The sequence below is a fragment of the Balaenoptera borealis genome (assembly GCF_965194805.1).
Source record: "Balaenoptera borealis genome assembly, chromosome: 15".
NCBI lineage: Eukaryota > Metazoa > Chordata > Mammalia > Artiodactyla > Balaenopteridae > Balaenoptera > Balaenoptera borealis.
Genome location: NC_138871.1, coordinates 23,139,645 through 23,156,411, shown reverse-complemented (window position 1 = coordinate 23,156,411; position 16,767 = coordinate 23,139,645). Strand labels below are relative to the sequence as shown.

Below are 16,767 nucleotides of genomic sequence, written 5' to 3'. Positions count from 1 at the left end.
TGATATTTCATGATTAAGAAAACTGAGGCCCAGAAAGTTTAGTTAAATTGCTGAAAGTGGCATATTCCTAGATTTCATTCCAGGCAGTCTGTCTTCAGAGTTCATACTCTTAACCATCAAACATATCTGTCTCATACCTATGATCAGCATTTCCTGGTCAGAAGAAGATTCTAGTATATAAGACTGGTCTCCCTAAGTAAGGTAAGCATAAACAGAACTTCAATTCACACCACTCTGGGAAAACCTAAAGCAATCAGAGATCAAACCAACACTTCTAATGTAGAACAACTTTGGGGGAGAAACTAGGTTGTTTGAAAGATGAGAAACAGGGACAGATGCTACCCTAAAACTGACCCCATGAGAGGTAACATGGGGACTGGCCTAATTTAGCTATCATTCTAGAGTAGCCCATTTTATGGTAAGTATTGAATAAAATCTGACCTGTGATGAGATGATGAAATTCTGACTGATTCTGCCTTGGCATCAGGGCCATAAGATAGAAGATATCATAACTATTCCTTCCATTTTTTTAAAAAAAAATTTTCTCCATAACAACCATATAAATGATTCCTACTTTTAAGTGCCTAATTTATAAATTTCTTGAGACTAAACAAGTCAGTAGGAAAACTAGGATAGTCAGTCTGTAAACAAAAGCTGGTCCAACATTAGCACATTTCTTAATTTATAAAGCAAGAAAATTTAACTTAATTTAATTTTAATGTACAATATTATGTGTTTAACAAAGGATCTTCATAAGAATCCATATGGGTACTATTACTGCCAACAGATGGGAAGACTGAGGCAACAAGAGGTTAAGTAACTTGCCCAAGATCAATAAGTGTGAAGAGGACACTTGAAACTAGGCAATATGTCCCCCAAATCTGTCTTCTTAACAGCAATGCTATTCTGTCCCTTTATAATTTATACTATATCCATAATTAAAATCCACAATAAACATTATCAGGGTTGATAATAAAAACATTATGCTATGCCTTCAAATTTCATGTTATGTAGTTCTCATGGGCTATCCACATATCTTTAGTACTTGGCACTGAATATTGAAAAGAAAAAAAGTAGAAGGCAAAGAAGAAAAATAATGAAACTGAAAAGTGTAGGACATCAGAAGAAAAAGAAAAATGTGCTCCTAAGAATATAGCATATAGTCCTGAACTGACACGGACTCCAGCCTTGTCCCTAATGACAGTAGTGAGATGGAAAATAACAAAGCCAGGTATTATTACCAGTCATCTCACTGAATAGAAGTAGTGGTGGTAATTTCCCTTATGTCCTTTAAGGAATCAGGGCCATGCACCATTTCATGAATTCTGTGTCCTGTCATCCTGAAATGGTTTACTGAGCTTTGCGTCCAACCCAAAATTCCATTCTGACTCAGAATTGTGACATAAATAGTAAATGACTAATAAAAGTGCTCTTCAAAATTCTGTCTCATTAACATTAGGTCCTCAATAAAAGGGGGAGAATTTACCACAAATAATTGCATTCTCTATACATAGACTACAGCTCTAACTGAACACAGAGTATATATATAAGATTTATCTCCTCTTTTGCAATAAGGCATTAAGAGGAATGCTTTGCAATTTTAACTAAACCTATTATATAACTCTTTGAATTCTCAAATGAAAAGAAACCATTTAAAATAGTTGAACTCGAGTACTTCTTAGTATAATGGAAAGTTTCAATTACAAGTGATATATAATTCCACATATGATTGACACATTTACCACAGTTACAAAATTACTAAAGATAATGGGCTACATGTATTCCCTCTAAACATACCTCAATTTGAATCTCAAAAGGCAAATTTAGTTGGTAAAGTCTTTCTCATAAATCATGCATTTAGAAGCAGAGAATGCCATGGACAACAAGCAAAAAAAAAAAAACAAAAAACTCTTGTTTACTTCCCTCTGTGTGCACGAACTTTTATTTGCATTCAGTATCAGCATACCTGCCACAGTGTAGCAGGATGAGTGGTTTCCGAGCACAAGAATGTTTACCTTCTGCTCCTCAGCACACGTTTGTTTAAAATTCCACTAAAAATTGAATCTTCAAACTAACTGCTATTATAAGGGATGCATTTGGAGAAAGCTACAAAATTGATTCTATTTTAAAGGACTTAGAGAATTAAAGGAAATTGTGGATTCAACTCCTAACAATAAAGAAGGAGTTAACCAGGAGAGGGCCAAATGTTAACTTACAGACAAAACCTCTACCAGGATATATTTTAAAGGGACAGCCCTAAGAGTCTAGCAGCCATAATGAAAATTGGAGACACTGCTCTTTGAATTTATAGAGCCATCTTAATTCCTATTGTGCCCTCTGCAATTCCCATAATGTCCTTTCACTCCCTCCTTTTGCTACATCCTCCATCTCCTGGAAGTTTGCCTCACCCTCAGTGAGTCAACAGCCTTTAATGCAGCCTCTACCCCCGAAGGAAGAAGACAGCAGTCTAACTAAATCCACTCCAATAACTAGCTGTCTTAACAGTAAGGCAGTCATGTAAAATGAGCCTAGAGATCTTAGATTCATCATAATAGAGATCTTCTGATTCATAATAACCAGAATCACCTGTATTATTTTTGCTATTTTCATTGTTGTAGTAATTTCTGTGTGGGAAAATCACTGCTTTTAGATTCACCAGAGTAGAACAAATCCCCAATAATCACATAATCCTACCTCTTAGCAGATAAACAAACAACATTTATTTAAATCAAACTTTTAAACCAACATTGATCCTTCCAGTGAGAAGGATTTCACTTTTATGGATTCTATCAAGTCTTTCAGGGCCCAAACCTCTACCTCTATTTTCAGGGTAGAAGTTGAACACTAATGAGATGTAAGAACTAATCATCTTTAAAAGAAAGAAAAAAAAAAAAAAAAGAGTAGAAAGAGGTAGAGTCTAGGTCTACATTTTGACTCTTACACATAAAATATAGCCTTAAGTAGAATAAAATTTACCAAGAACATGTTTACTGAATGTTGATTTTCTCAAGAAATACTACAGAGTCAATAATAAAAGTCTTGTTATCATCTAGTTAATTGCCAAATACCACAAAGTTCAGGTCAGTCCCCAGAACATAATACTTAATTAAATCCTATCAGCCTGTGTTCCAGCTCTGTGAAAACACTCAGCTTTTTTTTTAATTACGTGAAAAAATTATGAATAAACTAAGCAGTCATTCAGTGATCAAGCAACCAGAAAAGTTCTCATGATTTTTCTCTTGACACAGTTTTTTTTTCATAGAGGTTAATAAGTTTAGATTTGGCATATCTCTAAAATAAACTGTAAGACCTCTTCCTAAACAAAGGGAAGGTAAATAATAATATTTGTTTGTTACTTATTAATTTGCTTGAGTGACTTTATTAATACTTATTAATATAAATATTACCTATTAATATATGCAAATAAACCATGTAAGAGTGTTGGGATTGTGGATGTTTTTATTTGCATCTTTATTTTCTCTATGTAATAATTTTTTAAAAATCTAAGCAATAAATCCCTTCTTGTTGATGGAACAGTTTGATTATACACCCACACATTCACACACACACACACACACATATGTGTGTGTATATATATATGTATATATATATATATGAAATGAAATGTGCCAGATTGGTTGATGTACCACTTTGAAAGTTAAGTCAAAAATAAATATAATGAACCTTCTCTTCACAGACAACTTTGTTAAAAGCATTGTTCATTATTTCTACATCCATTGTTTTACCTCCTTCTCGCACATTCAGTCCAATCTGGCTTCTTACACTGCCCTCCTCCACAGCATCTTTCACCAAGGTCTCCAGATCTAATGGTCATTTACTCAATGACACTCAACCTAATTTCCTAGTTTATTCACTTCAGTTGACTATTCTCTTTCCCTTGAAACATGCTTTTCCTTGGCTTCCAAGACATACCCTTGCCTATTTGTCTAGTTACTTCTTCTCCACATTTTAAGCTTCATTACTTTCCACCTAGTCTTTAACTATTCAAAATCTTCTAGGCTTATTCCTAGATGGCTTCCTTCTCTTACTTTATATTCTCACCCAAATTGTCTCATTTCCACCCCAAGCCAAATTTATGTCTCTAGCCCTGACCACTCCTGAAAGCTCCAAGCAATTTATTAACTTTTAATCTGACATCTCCATTGGGTATCTCAAAGGCCAATATCATAAAAAAATTAATCTATAATTCCTCTTACCCCTCTCAAATGCTTCCAACTTCCAGTCTCTTATCTCAATGAAAAGTACCACCATCCATGCAGCAGTATAAGTGAAACACAGAGTCATCAGTGTTGTTTATTTCATACTCATATACACTATCCAATACCCTCTTCAGTCTCAAGAACTGTACTTACTATTATCATTTTTATGTCTATCTTGAACAACATCCTTGGTCAAGTTATTATCATCTCTGCCCCAGACACTGCATTATCCACTTAACTTCTCCCTCTCCCGTCTGTCTTTCCAATCTAAAACCAAAGCAACATTTAAAAAGTTACAAGTCTAGTCACATCACTATCTCTCCCTCTTCCTCCTCCTCATTATTAATAAATTCCAACTGCTCTTATATGAAGACAAAATCCTTTTGCAGCTCTCATTTAAAGGGGTACTTCCACAGAGAAGCCTTCCTTTCCTCCCAACCTAGGTCAATGCCCCTCCACACTCCCACATAGGATTCCATGGCACTTGCACTTGGTGTCATTCTTTCATTTTTTAGTGTCACTTACTAGATAATAAGCTACACAAAAGCAGGAGCCTGTCTATATTGTTTTTGATTGCAACTCCAGCTACTGCCATGAAAATGTGTACATGAGACAATGATTAATTGTGAGCACATATCTCATTCTCTACTTGAGATAGTAACTTGTTTAGGATTGAATAACTTGTTTAAAGGACTTTTGAACAGAGCATATCTTATGTGAAATTGTGGAGTAGGCAAAGACTATTAATACCTCTGCTCTCTTCTTCCATTTTTGCTACCCCCTTCCAATTTCTGGCGATTCCTCATCTTTAGAAACTCAGTGACCCCCACAGCAGGCTGAAGCTAACTCTACTCTTACTAAACAATTGTAACACACCTCTCCCCGGATACTTCTGTTTCCAAGTACCTAAAGAATAGGGGAAATTACAGAAAGTATAAAAAGAGCTGCAGGATTGAGTAATAAGAGATGACCAGTAACTGTTCTCTGTCTAGGGAAGACGTTCACTTACACATTCATTAAACAAGGATAGATTACCTCATAGGAACAGCTTCCATTTGTTGACAGTGAAATTTTGTAGCTGCATTGTCCAATATACTAGTCAGTAACCACATATGGCTATTTAAATTTAAATTAATTAAAATCAAATATTATTTCCTGGTTTGCAAGGAAATACTTTAGGTGCTTTTGTCCATCATCATATAAAGCTCAATTAGACAATATTATTTGATAATCTGTGTTTTAAATAAAAAACTCTGTAGTAGGAAAATATTTCTTCCTCTGTCATAACCTAGACTTCTCTTCTGACCCAAGCCACCAGGAGTGTTACCTGAACTACCCAGAGGTGGCTTAGAAGAGCCAGCTTTCTACTATATGACCTTGCCAATACTCACTATCCTCTTCACCCAGGGACAGGTGTAGTCAAGTTCCCAAGGTAGGGCAACCTCTCTTTTCTCAAATAATTTGGAATTTGGGCTGAAGAAGAGAAAGATCATTTTATCTGCAGGTAACTCACCTGTTTCTACCATGCGTTTTGGAGAGGAAGAGAAATTGGATTCAAGAAATAAAGAAGGTAGCAGATTACCATCAACCAGGTATGAGAAGGAAAATGGAAGTCATGGTTGTATTCACATACAGTCTTGTTCTGAGTCCTTTCTTTATCCTTGCCCTTGGGGTACTATGATATACCCTTGAATCCTTAAACATAAGCTACTTTTTAAAAAATATAAGCTAACTTGAATAACGTTTATTTAATCCTCATAATAAATCATGAAGTATATTTTAATATTTCTATTTACAGATGAAGATACTTTGGCTTAATGAGTTCAATAAAAAGTAATAGAGCTCAAATTCAAATCTATATGGTTTATGTGAATTGAAAACATGTCACATTTCTATTATGCTACAATATATGCAAGGTACAAGTCTCTGTTTTAGAAGCTGGGAATAAAAGAATAAATAAGGCATTGCCCTTGGTTTATATATACTTTTATATATTTTTAATCCATTGTGGGTCAAGGTATAGGAAAGAAAGAGAGACTAATGATATTGAGGCAGGGTTTTGTGTATAATATAGGAAAATCCCAAGAAAAGACTGATACTGAGGTCATCCTCAAACTTTCTGATCAACATAAAACAGTTACCAGAAACACTTGAATAGATTGGAGTTGAAGTATCCACAAAGACTATGGTCAGGGCAATGTACATGGCATTTCTAGAGAGATACACTCTTCACTAAAGCTAATCTATACTCAGGCTGGAAAGAAGAAAGGGAAGATGTTGAGCTTGGCTTGAGAAAGCAAGGGGTGGGGGGGGGTCAGAAAATGGGGACAAATCTGATGTAGGACTGTAGATATATAGCCCATCAAGTTTCTAAGTATAATAACTACAGCCCCTAGCAATGGTACTTTATGAAACATTAACATAAGGTTGATTTGACACTAATCTTTACTTTTCTAATTTTGGAGAAATAGCATCATTTCATTTCACAGGAAATTCATTCATTTTCAAACTGTAAATGAGAGAATGCTTCTATGGCTGCTAAATGAAAATGAAAAATAAAAAGAGGTTTTCTTTGTTTTTGAAGTTTAGAAATATGTCTATGGATGACTAACCAAAGATGACAGAATTTAGATATGATGAGATGGATTGATGTAGCTATCTGCCAAACAGCACGATTAAAACCATTCAGACCCAGAAAATGGAGCAGAGAACATAGGCTTTATTTCTGTAAACTAAACTGTCACCATCAGACTTAAGTGCTCTTGTCTTGTCAGAGGATTTATTATTATTAAGAGTTTCTCTGACATGCATTTGCCAAGTGCTTCATTGAAGCTCCCCATCACTCACAGCTCCTTGGTGACATGGTCTGGCTAGACTTCACTAATAAAAAGAACAGAGGCATCCAGGCAAATTAACTCTAGTTTCATGCCCAAGGACCCTCATTAATACATGATTTCAAGACAAGGTGGATTTAATCTGTAATATGATTAGTTGGATGGGAGAGGACTGTATCATATAGTAAAAAGGTTAACACCTTTTAACACATTTTAACACCTTTTAACATGAACATGTATGTAAGTTTCAACTTTTACTGGAGAATCAAACAATGAGTTTTCTGTTAAAAGGATGTTACTCAAATAGATAGCTAGTGGGAAGCAGCTGCATAGCAAAGGGAGATCAGCTCTGGGCTTTATGACCACCTAGAGGGGTGGGATAGGGAGGGTGGGAGGGAGATGCAAGAGTGAGGGGATATGGGGTTATATGTATACATATAGCTGATTTGCTTTGTTATATAGCAGCAACTAACACAACATTGTAAAGCAATTATACTCCAATAAAGATGTTAAAAAAAGGATGTTACTCAACTATCATCTCAATGGTCATCTACATCTGTGGATGTACAATTAGCTAGGACCTGGGATGGGCATGAAACTTTAAGGTTCATCCCAAAATAACAGGCAATGGATATTACTCTTTGCCTTTACCAGGAAAATTAAACTTCTAAAATGGGCCTTCTCTACTATTTCACAGCAACTTGCTTCTGCTAGAGACCATTATGTGACAGTATTTTAAGAACTCTACAGATGAGTATTTTCTGAACTCAGTGGGGCCCTCAAAACCACCTATCAATCCCATTACCTGTCTTTAGTCAGCTACTTCTCCCATCTTCTTACTGACAATTTCAGAACTATTCCTTTTCCTCAGACTTTCTCTGTACTCAATTCTCACCCCCTCCCTCAGCAGATTGCCTGACAACCTAGAAAATTATGGCCAACAGGCTTGATTTTCCTCAATTTTCCACCTCTTTATTTATTAATCTTTCCACTGCCACAACGTTCTTTCTTTCTTTTCTCCATTCACACAAGATGAAGTGGCCTTCCTCTTGCTCAAAGCCATGCTTTACTCTCGTGCCTTGAGATTCTCCTGTCAATTCTGTTCTAGGAACTGACTACATCAGTCATATCTCCTTTACATATGTTCAACCTGTCCTTTGTGCTCCTCCCTCTGAGCTTAATCCTCCAAATCCAATATACCTCCCTTTGGCTTCAAGTTCACCTTAGCTACTCACTAAGTTGTAATGTGCTCCAAGCTAAATCGTTATTTCAAGAAACTTGAAGGGAATGAGATTTTACTCCACTTGAAGGCTAGCAACTCAGTCTACCACAGTTTTAAGCATAGTGGCAGGAGACACAAAACTCATATGTAAGAGATAAAGGTCTTTATTACTCATGGTACAGCAAGAAGCATGGGCTTTATGTTTACTTTGGTTGCCTGGGCCCCTAGGGCCCACAGCAGTGATGCATATGGCCAAGGGGGTGTACCATGTACACAGTGGGTTTATCTTACAGCTAAGGAACCAACCACACTTAGATAAACCCCAGTATTATAGCAGGCTTCTGGCAGATTCGTCCAACTTTGTGCAGGAAGAAGACATTATCTTTGTTATTCTGGTCAGGAGCAAACCTGCCCTCTGCTGAGGAAGAAAGTATCTCTATCTTCCAAGGCCTTCTGTTATAAAAACCTCCTTGGAAATATAATCTGGGACAAAAGCTGTCCCAACTCATTTAGAAATGCCATGGAGAATTGATCTTCAAAAAGTTGTCTTTATTTATAATCTTATTAATTTAAAAAATCTACTGAATGTTGCCTACATTATAGCCATTTTGCTAGGTGGGGAGTTACAGAGTTGCAGAACACAGTACAGTACCAGATTTGAAGAATTGAATTCTTAATAAACACAATGAACCTCACAGCACATTTCAGGAATAATGGTGATTTTTAAAAACCTTTCATTATAAATCATAAATCACAGGTAGGCATTTCATTATAAACTGCAGAAATGTTACTAGTCATTGATATCTGGTAAAAAAATCTCCACACATATTAGTACTGATCCAATAAAAATGAATAAATTGCAAATAATATTTCAGCATTAACAGTGCTTTCTTCACTCTGGAAGGCACACATGGCACTTCATGGAAAAATACACTGTTGTAGTTGCTGTAAGCCTCCATGTTGTTTTAAGCCCACATTCAAAATTGCATGATATTAAATAATTGCATGTGCTTGGTCTTTTGGGGTAGGGATGAGAAAACACATTGTGCCAAGTTTAGCCACTGTGAGTTCAGAGTTCAGAAGCAAATTCAATTCCTTCTGGAAATGAGTGCAGTAGAACAGCTGGTCAAACACAATTTACTTGCTCACAGAAATAAACCTAATGATTTCTGGGGAAAAAGAAAAAAGGCTTACTGAAAAGGGTCATAAGAAATATCAACCAGATTGGGGATACTTTTGGCTTAAAACGGCATTTGACCTTTATGCAACTTTTCCCGGTCCTCAAAAACAAAACAAAAAATAATAAAAGAAAATAAACTAAAATTTAAAAATAAAAACCAACAAAAACTAGGATGGTATGAGAATAAAAAATAGTCACTTAAAATTTCTAAAACTTACACTTACGGATAACTTATAATGAGGGTCTTTGAATATATTTCACTAACTGTAAGAGTAAAAAAGAGATTACGGAAGAAGTAAACAATTAATATAATGGATGTTTGCATTATAGTCAACCAGGAAATAAAACTCACTTGTGAAAAAAATATGTTAGAAAATGATTTATCTTCAATTTCTGTCTGTCTCTAGACTCATAAATCCAAGGTTTATACAAAATATAAAATGGAAGCACTGTCCTTCAACAACATTGGTACTGTGTTTTGAGGTATATGAAACATTCATTGCTTCATGTCTCCCTCCTTCTTCCTTTTTTCAACTTTTTAGTTTGAAACATATTAGGTTCATAAGAAGTTGTAACAGTACAGAGTTCCCAGGTACCCTGCGCCTAGCCTCCTTCAATGAAAACATCTTATATAAGCATATAACATCAAACCAGGAATTAGACTTGTTACCATACTATTAACTAAGCTAACAACCTTATTTGGATTTCCTCACTCTTCTTTCCCTCCCCTTCATTTTTAAAGCTATATTCAGATATACGACTCATAGAAAACAATTGGTCAGGAAGTATATGGTAGGAATGGAGTGGGAGTGGAAGTGGAGGTGTCCCTTGCAGGACTGTTAACATTGCTGTTAACATAGAGTCAGAAAAGTCTAGGCAGGAATGGAAACAGCCTGGATCACTGTACAATGAAAAGTCCACTCTGTAGTAGAAAATGGAGATGAAACTGCTCAGCTACAGAGTCAAAAAGGCAAAGTCTCACTGGAAGTGAGAAACTGGGCAGGGACCTTTCCACATGCCCTCTTTTATTCACTCACTTCTGAAGATAGAGGGCAAGCACATGTCCTCATCCTGCCTAACCACAGTTTCCACTGCTGAATAAAAATATATAACGTTCGAAAGTTTGGCACACTCAAAAGATTACATGAAGATGTGAGGCTCCAGGAAATAGCTGTAAGAAAAAAAAGACTGAAATTTAAAGTAAATGAGCTGTGATGAAAATGTGAGATCGAGGAGCTAAGAAGGAATTTCAAAGCAAATGGGAATAAATATATTGAAGACAGAAGAGGGAACTGACTTGCAGGGAATTAATCAGTGAACTTCCTCTTTCCATAATTTACAAAGGTGTTTAAAAAGAATAATCCAGGAACTAAAACTTAGTACCCATTTCCCTATGGTTTCTATATTAGACAGACATGATTTTCTCAAATATACAAACAAAAAAACCCACTATTTCTCTTCTTAAAATTATTTGTTTAAATGTGAGTGAAGCTAATAACTTTGCACAGATCTTGCCAACTTTTCTAATATGGAAGTGAAAGTCACTAGATGGTAACTCTAGGGTTTATAGTGGGACTTTTCTTTTGGAAAAGTAAATTTTGATTCTAACAGCGTGACTACTCTCAATGACTATTTATTTTTACTATGAAACTTTAGTGCCAGTCTTAATTGCTTTCAAAAATCTTGACTAGAGACCATCTGGTCTCAAAGATTTATCTATATCTAGTTTATAAATGCAATATCAAACATTCTGTGGTTGTAGCAATTCTTGATCTAGTTGCTATAAATTTTAAGTTCCAAAGTCATTTCGTAGAGAAGGACATTCTAGTTTTCTTTAGTAAAAGAAAAGAAAAGTATTAATTGTTTTTCTAGTATAAACTTTAATTTCTGAAACTTCATCCAGAGATTATTGGATGATCCTACTAATATCTCAGTTTCCTCAGTTTCTTACAATTTTATCAGCTTCCCAGGTTCCATTTTTCCTAAATTTCTTCTGAATATTAGGCCAAACCTTTTTTTTTTAAACAAAGTTTACATGTCATACATCCATTCACTCTTTTCTTGTTTCCATTACTCAATGAGAACTCAAATTTTACAAATTTCAAATCACAACTTTTTCACACTCAAGAGAACTCTTTAATTTGATTAAAAAATAAATGTAGATGTTAGTAGGAAACAGAAATTGTTTGTAATTTGCTACAGTTACCTTCAGCTTTCTCTGGAAGAAAGGACACAGCAAAATTAGGAAAAAAATCTAAACAAGAAAAGAAACAAAACTCACATTGTATTTATTGCTAGATCTCTAGCCTCCAAGGCTTTTTTTCTTTCTCCAACCTCAGGAAGTTGGCATTATCATTCCAATAAATGCTTAGAAAGACTAGAGGGAAACAGCTTGAGTTTGAATCTGTGCTCCACTGTTTCCTAGCTCTGTGATGTTGGGCAAGTAACTATCTGACTGTGTGCCTTGATTTTTTTCTCTGTAAAATGGAAAAACATGGCTATTGCTTCATGGAGTGTTTGTGAGAGGAAAAAAAAAAATTGAAACAAATAAAGACCTTAGAAAATTGCCTGACATTTAGTACTGCAACAACAACAAACTACTAACCTCTTAGCTCATGGGGCAGTACAAAAACAGACTATGAGCTGGATTTGGCCGACAAGTCATAGTTTTCGGACCTTTCATATAGATTACTTGGGGTTAGTTGACATTTTACAATATTGATTCATCTTTATTTTTAGTCTTACTCTTTTGGATACATCTCCAGAACAATGTAAAATTGTATGTTCTACTACTTTTTGTAAAGTGCAATGTTTTCTGCAAGTTTTTGATAATACTACTTATCACGTTAAAGAAGTAATCTTCTCTCTACAAGCTGCTAAAAAAATAAATACATCTTATAGGGGTGCTCAATATTATCACATGCTTTTCTGAATCACTGGAGAATATCACATTCTTTTTTTCTCTTTTAAATCAGTTTATGTGATGAATTACACGAATAGATTTTCTAATAAGACTTCCTTCCCTGTCTGAAATTAAACTCTTTTTAGTCAGGATATATTATATTTATCTTTTCATTGCTTTGTAAAACATGCTAAGACTTTATTTTATAATTTTGCATCTATTTCCTTAAAGTAAAATCAGTCTATTAACCTTTTAAAAATTAATTTGATCTCTTTAATGTCTGTATTCCTATCAAAATCTTACATCTTTTAAAAATAGTTTATTAATTTAGGTTGTTCTATAAAAGTCCATTTTGCCCAAGTTTTCATATTTACTGCTTCACAATTATTCATGATATTCATTTATAATTTAAAAACTATATCTGTAGTTTAAATGTTATTTTATTTAACTTTTAATCTTTTTTTCCTCTTTTTGTAATCTTGTCATATGTCTATTTTGTTTTATTTTTCAAATGACAGTAGTTAAAGGTATTAATTATTCTCTATACAGTATTTCAATTTATTTTCCACTTTATTAAATCTGCTTTTATCATTTTCTCCTACTTTTGGGGAGTATTTGCCCTTCTCTCCTTGTGATAAATAAATTTAATTGATTTTATTCTAATACATTTAAGATTATAATTTTTTATTTCAAAGGCTGCCTTAAATTCATTCCCCATGTTTAGATATCTGGTATTTTTGTTGTTTAAATATATATTATTTTTATTATTATTTCTTCTTAGAGCAATTCTTTATCTCGTGTGTGCATGTGTGTTTTTTTAAAAAAAAAATCTCTCTATATTATCTTTTTGGAGCTATCATATGCTTTCCTGGATAATTAACTGAGTGCTTTGAGAACATGCTCTGTATTTTCAAATTTTAGGCATTTTTTAGACTTTGTTTGTAACCTGATCAGGTGTTGTTAAAAGTCCCACACGTGCCTGGATTCAATCTGCATTATTTCAGATGTGAGGTAAATGTCTCTTTCTCTAATTGTGGCAGCTTCGTATGTCCTGCACCATCCTAGGCTTTGCAGCCAGGCTTACTGCATACATCTGACTTTATCCACAGCTAGATGTGTGAGTTCAGAATGGGTACTTAAACTTTCAACTGCTGTGACCTCATGTGTACAATGGACACTCCTGTTTGGTTGTGATACATCGTGAGCAAATTAATGTGTGTGAAGCACCTAGAGGCTGGGCTGGAATGTATTAGGTGACATAGTGTTTGCCATTTCACATTTCAAAAGGTCAGAAATTTATCTTCCTGGTAAACTCTTCCTTTTGTCATTATGCATAATGGTGCTCTTTGTGACGAAAAAACTCATTTTTTTTCCTGATTTTGTCTAATGTTGTTCTTATTTGTAAGTGACTCTAGTATACTTTCTCATTTTTTGCTTTTAATCTTATATTTTAATCTTATAGTTTTCAGAGGTGTCTGTTTTAAAGATGTATATATTTCCATTGAATATGTATTTCTGTCCTTTAAGAGTAGATTTTATTTTCACTCTTTTGATTATTAATATTTTGGATTTATTTTTTTGTTATATTTTGTGCTTTTATTTTCAGTGTTTATTCTTTCTCCCTCATCTCCTTTCTGGACATCTATTCACTGATAGAATTTTCTGTATTAACTTTTATTTCCTTTCTTTATCTTCACTGGTTTGGAAGTAATACCTTATATTTATGTAGTTTTAATGTTTGTGTGTATATCTGTAATATGAATATTTGGCATGGCAACATCTAAAGAATTATACACTCCATTCTCTTTCCAATAACATTTGACACTTAGATTAGTTAACTCCAGTGGCTAGTCTCACATACAGTATATTATTGTTGTCCTTTATTTTACCTCTATCTTAAATTTAATCTCTTTCACTAGTTCCTGCTATCAATATTGATATTTACAGTAAATTATATATAGATTTCACTACATGACTACCAGTTTCTTTGCTCATAATTGTTATTTCCCTGTGTTTTCTACCGTGTTAACTTGAATTATACCTTTGTGGTAGATCTTTAGAAAAGGCTTATAAATAAACCCTATCTAGTTTTACCTTTTATTTTTCTGCCTTTCATCCATGGTAGTTAATTGGGCTATCTGAATGGCAGTTATTTTTCACAACAAGTTAAACATATGATGTCATTGTTTTCTGACCTTTATGTTGAAGTTGGGAAGTCTGCTCTCAATCTCATTATTGATTTGTAGTTAATCTATTTTTATTTCTGGTTGTTTTTAAAATTTTCACTTAGTGTTTGATAATCTACAGTTTCATAATACTGTGTTTATATGCAGATAGCAAGCAACAGAAAGGCATATGTGGGTCTCATTTCTTTAGGTAATTTTTTTTTTTAGACTATGAAGTTGTAATTCTTAGCAATCATCTCAAATAGTATAGACCTTTATACTTATAGCTCATTAGGTAATATGCTTAAGACAAAACAAGGGCAAATATTCCACTGAAACATAAAATTAGTTTAAAATCCTTTGTATATTAAATTTTTAAAGATTTTTATTGTTATAGATTGACTTTAGAAACATTATCAAATATTGGCGAGGTTTCAGTTAAAGGAAAAACATCATGCACAACTCAGGGGGTAATAGTCAGTAAAACATCCCTTTGGGGTAATATGTCAACATATGAAAAAAGCCGAAAATATATTCATATAGATTTACCCAGGAACTTAACTTCTAAGAATTGTTCATAATGATAATTTTATTCAGAAGACTATGAAAAAGATACTTAACACAATTTTAAATAAAATAGCAAACAAGCTGGAATTAGCCTGCTTAAAACTTATGGCATGTCTATGTAATGAAACACTTACCTGGCTATTAAAGTAAGGTTTACAAGGAACTTCAGGGGAAAAGACGTGTCATGTTAAAAATTAGTTTATAAAAAAATATACAATGAGATAAAAATATGGTCAAATTAATTGATTAACACATTGATAGATAGATAAAACATAAGAAAATAAGTGAATAATATATATCAACTAGTGGCAGGTTCAGTATTTGTGTAATATCATGATGAATACTTTTAATTTTCTTTTAGTTTTCTAAACTTTCTAAGCTATTTACGTGAATCACCCTTGTGATCAGGTGAATCAATTATTTTGAATGGGAGGAACACAAGAAACCTAGAAAAAGTAGATATAAATAAGATGTTTATAACATAGTGTATAATTAGCTATTATTAATTTATGAGAGTACTGAAAAATGGAGATTAATAAGTTAGAGATTTCAGACTTAGAAATGTATAGAAAAATTTTTCTTAGTGTGATACATAAAAGAAAGGCTGAAAAGGAAATATTAATGAATTTGATTACATAAAATTTTAAAGTTTTTGTATAGATGATATAATAAACCAAACTGAAGGGCAAATAACCAGAAAAAACCTGGCAACTATATGACAGCAAGAGAGTGAAGTGCTTTACATAAAACATTTCTTAGAAATCAATAAAAAAAAAGACCAGTAGCAGAATTGATCAATAAATAGATAAATAGCCAATAAGCATACAAATGTACAATCTCAGTTGATTTAAATAACTGCAGATTATAATAAAAACCTACCATTTTCTATTCATATGTCAGGTAAAGATGAAGAAGTTTATTAATAGCCAAGGTGAATAGGAATTTGGGAAAGGAGTTGGTCATTTTAGTGTTTTGATGAGTGTGCAAATTGTCACAACCTTTTTAGTTAGGTGATTTAGTGGTATTTTGAAAAAGAATATCCAGTGAACTCACTTCTAGATATTTACTATATAATCACACATACACATTTTTGCACAGAAAAAGAATGTTTGAGACCACTCATTTTCTTGTGACAGGGTGATGGACTTTAGCAAAAGAAGAAAAATTTATATAATTTATAATATAATATGTAAATATAATAAATATATAAGGCATTTCAGTTTCTCACTGGAATACTAATAAACAAGCTATAGAATAGTTTTTGTATTGTTATCATGCAATATGAATACCTCTTTAGGTATTTTCATGTTAAGAATATTTGTATAAAGAGAATAATTTTGTAGAACCTTTCTACTGTCTTTCAAGTCATGGTTAAGACTGAAGTATTCAGATTTATTATATACTCCTTGAAGATTTTTCTGTAATCTGGCATGCATGAGAATGACAGCATTTTTCAAACTAAATATTTACAAATATTTTATAAATAAATATAAAATAAAATATTTACTAATACATGCTTTGTTCTCTCTACAGGTATTTTACCCCTGATTGGCATGCTTAATTTATTTGCACACTTCCTAACCTACAGGAAGAAAATGTAATTTATTTTTAACCACCTAATTTCTCCCAGAAAACCTGCACTTGTCAACATCAGATAGTTACAAGTTCAGGAGAAAG

General features: G+C 33.4%; 1 protein-coding gene across 2 annotated transcripts in view; it reads right to left on the bottom strand.

Moving 5' to 3' along the window:
• LRRTM4 (leucine rich repeat transmembrane neuronal 4) overlaps window positions 1–16,767 on the bottom strand; it is a 428,974-nt gene that overhangs the window by 215,976 nt on the left and 196,231 nt on the right. The window lies entirely within an intron of this gene.